An 8,587-nucleotide genomic window follows, 5' to 3' on the forward strand; every position below is an offset into this window, starting at 1 on the left:
GGTGACCCCGGATTAATAAAGGGATTAAGCCAACAAGAAAATGAATGAATGAATAATAATATCAGATTTATTAAAAAACTGTGTGATGTAAGCAGTTTTTTGTAATATAATAAAAACAGGGGTGACACAGTGGCGCAGTAGGTAGTGCTGTTGCCTCACAGCATGAAGGTCGCTGGGTCGAACCTCGTCTTGGCTCGGCTCAGTTGGCGTTTCTGTTAGGAGTTTGCATGTTCTCCCTGTGTTCGCGTTGGTTTCCTCTGGGTGCTCCGGTTTCCCCAACAATCCAAAGTCATGCTGTACAGGTGAACTGGGTTGGCTAAATTGTCCGTAGTGTATGAGTGCGTGTATGAATGAGTGTGTGGATGTTTCCCAGAGATGGGTTGCAGCTGGAAGGGCATCCGCTGCGTAAAAACGTGCTGGATAAGTTGGCGGTTCATTCCGCTGTGGCGACCCCGGATTAATAAAGGGACTAAGCCGAAAAGAAAATGAATAAATGAATAATAAAAACAATATATGTTAGACTGCAGAATTAAATGATCTTTAATACACTCTAGCCTGAGTTAGACTCAGCTATGAACACAAAAATATTTCTCTTATTGTAGGTTGTTGGTATTTATAATCTTCACAGGGGTAGAATTATCACTTGTTAAATTTGAACAATAACATATAAACAACACATACATTTTAGAAAGGTTTTTATTTTTAATTTGCGATCAACAGATTCAAAAATATACACACCATGAACAGCTATTTGCCATGCAGGAAAAATTGTGCGTTGAAAAGATAAACACAGTAAGATTTCTAAATATCAACCAGACATGTACACATCCATGCACTGTATATATGTCAATTTGTCCAATAAACCTAGCAGTATTAACACACAAACTGATGCCTATCAGCTGCTGCAACATTGCTTGAATATTGTTTATTATTTTTGTCCTCCATTTTCATTTGGTTTATTCAATGCATTAATATGTGTTATGTGAGAATTTCTCTTCATTTTAATGTTTTGTAGGAGTTTTAAAATAAAAAGCCAACAGTAAATGATGCATATAATATATACGATTTACAGCTCTATCTGTTATATTACATTCTGCTTCTAGAACATTAATATTTTATAACAGCAAATTCAGATTTACTCAATAACATGCTGAAACTCAAAATGTCAGAGACATCAAATTAAATTAACGTTACAGGAGATCAATGTGGAGAGCAGCTAACATTAGTTTTCTATAACTCACACTCAGCATTGCATGTCTTGCGATGTGACTATTGTGATATCGATGCTGAAAGATATATTGTGCAGCTCTAATTGATAACTATTGTACAGCCTGACAACTGAGCTTCAACATGACTTACACCAGAGATCCCATCCATTCTTTCTGACGAGCACTATTGTAAACTGTGGAGCGTGCATCTGGCTTTAGTTTGTGTCTACGGCTTCATACATATTCACATCAGAAATGCAGACAGCATAAATCAGAGCACACAGGTGGAGAGGAGCTGTTTATGTGAGCAGGTGCACACACACACACACACACACACACATATATAAACACACACGAGAAGCTGGTCAGCACATGCACATCTGCTGGGTTATGATGCGAGGTGTGTGGCCGTCCGGGAGCTCAGGTACCAAGAGGTCAAAGTGCAGGTGTTTCGGCCAGACGGCTGAAACTTGTGCCGTTTAGCACCAGGATATACAGTGTGTCTCGTTTTAAAACGAGATGCTAACACACACACACACACACAGGTGAAGTTTTTTTTCCCTCTCCGCTGTCGCCACTGGCTCGCATGGTTCAGGACTGGTAGAGCTACGCATTGATGAATTTGCTCTTCAGTGTTTGAACTCTCAGTAATGATTTAAATCACACTGAACTGAGCTAAACTGAACTGAACTAAACACTAAAAACTGAACTACACTGTTCCAGTTACTATGACCATTTATGTGAAGCTGCTTTGACACAATCTACATTGTAAAAGCGCTATACAAATAAAGCTGAATTGAATCTAACACACACGAATGCGAGCATATTGGGCCGATATGAGGGGAGGTGAAGAAAAAGATCAGGGGCCTCATGTATCAACGCTGTGTACGCACAAAAACTTTGCGTACGCCAGGTTTCACGCTCAGAATCGCTCACGTTTGGATTTACTAACAATGAACTGAACGTGGGAATGTACGCAGCTCCACGGCAGCTTTCTGGCTGGCGTACGCACATTTTTTGTGTGTGTCTGTTTTATTTCCATTGGCGACTCCTAGAGGCAGTTGTGTTAAATTCCTCTCTACAAAGTGTCTGAGCCTTGCAATGGCAGATGTATGAGACGGGTTCATCTAGTAGGTATAAGGTTTCCATACCATACAGTTGACCAGCTAAACATTAAAGCACAATTTGCAGCGGTCGCCTGTTTTCCCAATGTAATCTGAGCGATCTACCGCACACACATTGCTATAAAGACACTATCTGAAGATGAATTTGCATGCGTGAATCAGAAACATTTCCATTCAATAAATGTGCAAATAAAATATGATGCACAAACTTATTGATGATTCCTACTTGTCTTTCTCGTGATAAATAGTGGGCAAAATCTGATATGTAGCGGGGAAAAAAAGAAGAAAGAGTTCATCAGACGCTGGATTCGAGCCCAGTTTAAACTCGAACGTGTCAAAACATGATCACGTGCGTCCTATGAGGTGCGCCACTGAGACTGCTGCAGATACAGCAACATTTTACAGATATAAACCACACTATTTCTTTTTTTAATGCACTCAGTGCGATGTTCAGACCCAACTGTGTTAACCGCATCAGCTAAACTCTCCCACTCTATTTTTTTCTTTTGTTGTTAATTCCGGAGAACAAACTTGCAAATAACACCGCTTTTCTCCGGTCTACCTCCAAAAGCAGCACCTCCAATCCACATTCTGTTCAAAGTTTGTCTTCTTGCTTGCTTTTGCCTTTGCTTTTTCGTTGGGTTTTGCCAAAGTAGAGTAATTAGCATATTCATACGGGGGAGGAGGCAGGGAGGGGTTTTGTGCTCGTGCATGTTGCGCTCAGTTTCACGTTCATTCAGATGTACAAAAGAATATGCGTGAGATTCGGCGTACGCAGTGTTTCATACATCTGAATTTTTTTCTAACGCAATGTTTTAGTAAGATTTCCACGCAAGTCTTCGTACATGAGGCCCCAGATTCTTTGACGACCAGGACCGGGTTAACTTAAGGGCTAGGTGGGGCTGAAGCCCCAGGGCTCACGGAACAAGGGGGCCCTTGATTGGCTGAATAATTAAATTGCGTTATGATGCGGGAAACACCTCCTTGCATTATCTCGTCAATGATATGAAGTATTCCTTTCGGTTCGCTGCCGTTCAAAAACAGTGAAGTTGGTGCTAAACGCGGGCTCGGAGTGGCTGTAGCACAGTCAGAATATCGAATAGCCATATAAGGGTGATCAGATGTCCAAGTTTTCCCAGGACAGTCCCTTGTTTCGGCACTACCACAAGAACCGTCCAGTCAAAGGTAGGCTACCCAAGCTCAATTCAAACAGTCTTCATCGTTAATACACTTGTTACATAACAGAAGCTGTTTTTTTTTGTTTTGCTGATTTTTGCAGCCTGTTTGATATGAATTTCATATTATGTCATTACTTAGTTTGTATAACCTACTTGCAGGCCTATCTTAATAAAATAGATATAATAATTAAATATAAATCAAATGGTGGAAAATTAGATAAAAACATTAATTAGTCAATTATTATTAATACTACTAATATTAACAACAACTCTCTCTCTCTCTCTCTCTCTCTCTCTCTCTCTCTCTCTCTCTCTCTCTCTCTCTATATATATATATATATATATATATATATATATATATATATATATATATATATATATATATGTGAGGTAAAAAAAAAAATTATAGGGGGCCCTTGGATTTGCTATAGCCCCAGGGCCCAATGTGTTCTTAATCCAGCCCTGATAATGATGTAACTTGCGGCTGAACTATCATAGTACGATGCATCGTTTGGGAAAAAAAAAAGAAGTGGGTGTGTTTATTTCACCCCAACATGACAGTATATACACTATACATAAACACAGGTCTGTCCAAACAGCTTTAAAAGTAGATTTTTCACCATAGGTGCTCTTTAACACTGTTTAATCAGCCTCAAGTTGTTCAAAAGCTTAATGAATCTCCTTATTCTGTTGAAGACATTTAGAAGAATGTTAGAAACCAGTAACCATTGACCTCCATAGTATTTGTTTTTTCTACTATTAAAGTAAATGCTTACGGGTTTCCGACATGTTTCTGAATATCTTCTTTTGTCTTCAACAGAAGCAAGCAACTCAAACAGGTTTGTAACAAGTAAAGAATGAGTAAATGTTCAGTTTTGGTTGAACTGTCCCTTTAACGTGTCCATTAGAAAAACTGTTTGTTAGTTTGTAGCAAAGACGTATTAAAAGTTTGGCGGTTTCCCCTTTTTACCGTCCTCCGTTTGTGGTGGCTTATTAAAGAGCCCATATTATGGGTTTTTGAAAATGCCCTTCCATGTAGTTTGTAACACAGCTCTAAGCGAAGTGAAGTATCCAGCTAAGGCTTAAATCTGTAAGAGTACAGTGTTTAAAACGGTTGATTCATCTATAAAAGAGTCGACTCATAGTGCTTCAAACGAGTCGCCTTGATTCCGAGTCATTAGGTGTTTCGCCATGACGTACGAACGAAACCAAGTTATTCACGTGCACGCGCAAACCCGGGAGATTTCAAACCTGAGGCCCCGCCCTCTGACGCAGAAACCCAGACACACACACACCCCCAGACACACACACACAAACATGCCGGTCGATTGAAGTCACACTGCAGATGGATATTATCGAGTCTCTACCCAAAGATGAAACCTCAGCATTATAACCAAGCAGTTGGAAACTACTGGAAACTTCTGGAAGCTACATGCTACAAAGAATACTTCATCAGCGTTTGTTAAAGGAAGGATCAGTAAAGAGTAACTTACTGATGGACATCAGGATGGGTTTCTTCCTCCATTTCTCAAGTGTAAGTACGTGCGATTAAAGTTGTTGCCTCGTTTGCTTGCAAATGTATTTAGTTGTGATTTGTTACTTGTAACCGCGTGTACTGTATCAGGTTAACTCGCTATATTCTCATATCGCGTGCAAAGTCACGTTAAAAACGCGACGCGGTTGCTGTTTTGTTTACGGAGCTCCGTGGACGAGGGTAGTGTGTGTGCGCGCTGTCGTCCGGAGGTATGTGTGTGTGTTTCTGTGTGTGTGCGCGCGCACGCGTTGTCGTCCGGAGGTGTGTGTGTTTTTGTGTGTGTGTGTGCACGGGCGCAAGGACGAGAGCAATATGTGTGTGTGTGTGTCTGTGAAAAGAGCAGAGTAAGACAAGCTAGAAGATCTCCTCAACAGTTTTTGGAGTTTTTGCTCAATAAAACAGTTAGTCGTCTGTATTTTCAAGTCCATCGTCTGTATTTACATTGACCCACTGGCAGATAAAATCCAAGCCTACACTATCGAGCGTGTATGAACTGTGATTACTTTTATATTGCTGATTAGCTATTGGCATTTCACTCTGTCTCTCACTGAAGGCAGTCGACCAATCGCAACAGGCTGTCATCGGTCCAATCAGCGCAGATTAGCTTCGCGCTAAGGAGGGGTTTGGGAACAAATGAATCACTGGACGATTCATACAGGAGTAGCTGGAATAATTATAAGACCATGAAAGTGTTTTTTGACCTTGCATGCATATTAGACTGTTGTTGGAGACCCTTACAACCAAGATATGACCCTATTTCATGTATAATATGGGCTCTTTAAAACTCAGACGCGCATACGATCATCAGACAGGCTAGTGCTATAAATCATGTGTGGCTGCCAAGCGTGTTGCAGTATTCCAGTGGTGAACATGGGAAATGTGGTTTTCGTACATTGTGCAGCTATTATAGGGTGTGTATTCCTGTGGTTTGTTGTTTAATGTAGCTGGAGTCTACTGCACATTTAGTGAATGAAATGTCGGTGTGTGTTAGAGAATTAAAAAGATGTTCAGCTCCAAGTTCAGAATATACGATATGCTGTGTGGTTTTTAAAGCACAAAAGGCCATGCACATGTGATTTCTGCTTGTTTTTATTGTTGATCGTATCCTCCACAGCATGTCAAATCAATTTCATTAATATTTTTCACATTATACATCACTAGAGAGCAGCTTACAAGAAAATTAGAGAAGGTTTTTACTTTTTTAGACTTTTAAAATCAGATAAAAGGGGTAATGCTAATGAGAAAACAGTAGAAATGCTGTGCTGATTAAGAAGAAGACCTCAAATCACCACTGTTACGTTCCCTTCAACTCGGTCTAGCATTGAATCATTGTGTCAGCATTGAGGTCCTATGAGACACTTCTCAAAGAACTAAACAAAGAAATAATGTATCCTGAATGAAGATTAACAAAATATTTATTAAAGGATTAAGGGAAGGTTCAAAATAAAAACTTCAAGAGGGGGTTCAAGCCAAAACAACTGAGAGAAAGGGAAGAACTAAATAATCGATAAAAGAAAAATACAAAAATACTCACTCCGTTACTAACATAAACAGGAGAAAACTGTTACAAAAAGGAAAATGGCACCCCCTCTCTACTAACCCAATCCCTGATTAACAGAGTAAAGAGTGTTTAACAAAGTAGTATTGAAAACATAAACTTAATATCAAAAAGAGGTTGAAACAAAGGCTGTAGGAGATGGTCAACAGCATCAAGAGAACTTAAACAAATTAAAGCTCCTAAATCAACAAATACTGCTCAAAGGATTAAACAAAGCATATTTTTAAAGTCTCACAAAAGAGCCTCCACACACACACAAAAACACACTAGTGGCGGTTTCTCAATTCCAAGAACACAGAGAACGGACTTGTGTTCTTGTGGAGACCGGTCTTGCCAGGTGTCCTCGGAAGAACGAACTCAGGAGACCGCGAGGGCGGAGAATGCATCCTTTGAGAAATGGGATGCTGCATTCTTCCTGATGGTTATGTGACCTTCACGCGTTTTAAATAGTAATTTATTTAAACATTACAGCATTCATACAACCATTTATTGTTTCCCTCCTCTTCAAAATATATACTTTGCATAAAAACATTATCAATATACTCTGCACGCTATAAATAAATCAAATTTTAATACGAATTTCAGCAAACACCCTTAATGTGTTTATTCCTTTATTAAGATATTCATGTTAACGTTTTTTTTTCACCGTTTCATTTAGGGAAACTCCTGAGGTAAATAAGTGATATCTCTGAACTTTAATAATAAATCTAAATAAAATGCTGCACTTCCCACCTCCAGTTGCAATGACTTCTGGGACTTCCAGAGCGAGTTCGGTGCTCAAGTCTGCATCGGTGCATCCTCGATATCAAGCTCACATCCGGGAAGTTTCACGCGTCCTCCGTACTTGCGGTCTTGAGTATTGAAACTGAACTTAGGCAGCTGATGCCTAACGTTGCACGAGAACACGAGGACGCAAAACCGCTGAAGAACACATATTGAGAAACAGCCACTGTTTCATTGGAGACAAGCTGCTTAAATGCCCACAACTTTACTCGTCCTCCAATCACTGAATGGTTCATTAGTGGCAGCAGGTGACGTTCATCATCACCTCTTAGGGTGTAGCAGAGAAAGAGAGAAAGAAAATACAAAACAGAAACAAATACGTCCTGGGACGTAACAACCACCCTTACAAATGTTACCACAGTACAGTGATGTGATCACACTGAGGAAATGTGGATAAATAGACCCATGACAATTATTTAAATCTATTCGAACAAATTGTAAAGGTGATTAGAGGTAGATATTGTTGATGATTTGTGCTCATCAGAAAGCCACTATCAGCATATAAGCTATTCAAATGACTTGTCCTGCTTTTCAACTGTACTGAGTGCACATTTTACCACATTTTACTGATCTGTCGTCCACCAAAATCTTCATCGTGGTCTTGTCAGTAACCTGACTTGGCATCAACTGCAAACACCAATGCAGTAGGCCTAATTGAATGTATTAATCACAGTGTTTTGGCAGAAATGTTGTATATTCAGATTTAGTGGTTACTGATCATTCATTCGTTCATTTTCCTTCTGCTTAGTCCCTGATTGGGGTCACCACAGTGGAATGAACTGCCAGCTATTCCAGCATATGTTTTACTCAGTAGATGCCCTTCCAGCTGCAAACCAGTACTGCTAAACACCCATACACACTCAGATTCATACACACACTTACACTACGGCCAATTTAGGTCATCCAATCCACCTGCAGTGCATGCGTTTGGACTGTAGGGGAAACCGGAGGACCCCGAGGAAACCCACGCCAACACAAGATTTCACACATAGTATATTTAGTTTTACCAGTGTAGTGTATGTATACAAATAAAGTAAGATGTACTATACAGCTTTTAATTTTTATATCTAAAACAGGTACAGTATAAAGACATTTAAAGGGACAGTTCACCCAAAAATGAAAAATTCCTCACCATTTTCTCACCCTCGAGTGCTTATAAACTTTTATCATTTGTTGTTGTTGTTGTTGCTGTTGTTGTTGAA

The 8,587-nt window shown here is 39.7% G+C and overlaps 1 protein-coding gene and 1 long non-coding RNA gene across 5 annotated transcripts in view; one reads left to right on the forward strand and one right to left on the reverse strand.

The window, feature by feature from the left end:
* Positions 1–8,587, reverse strand: part of LOC137487557 (uncharacterized) — a 38,513-nt gene that overhangs the window by 12,640 nt on the left and 17,286 nt on the right. The gene's annotated exons all lie outside the window — the stretch shown is intronic.
* Positions 1–8,587, forward strand: part of fgf18a (fibroblast growth factor 18a) — a 44,613-nt gene that overhangs the window by 8,496 nt on the left and 27,530 nt on the right.

Source organism: Danio rerio, chromosome 14, assembly GCF_049306965.1.
Source record: "Danio rerio strain Tuebingen ecotype United States chromosome 14, GRCz12tu, whole genome shotgun sequence".
NCBI lineage: Eukaryota > Metazoa > Chordata > Actinopteri > Cypriniformes > Danionidae > Danio > Danio rerio.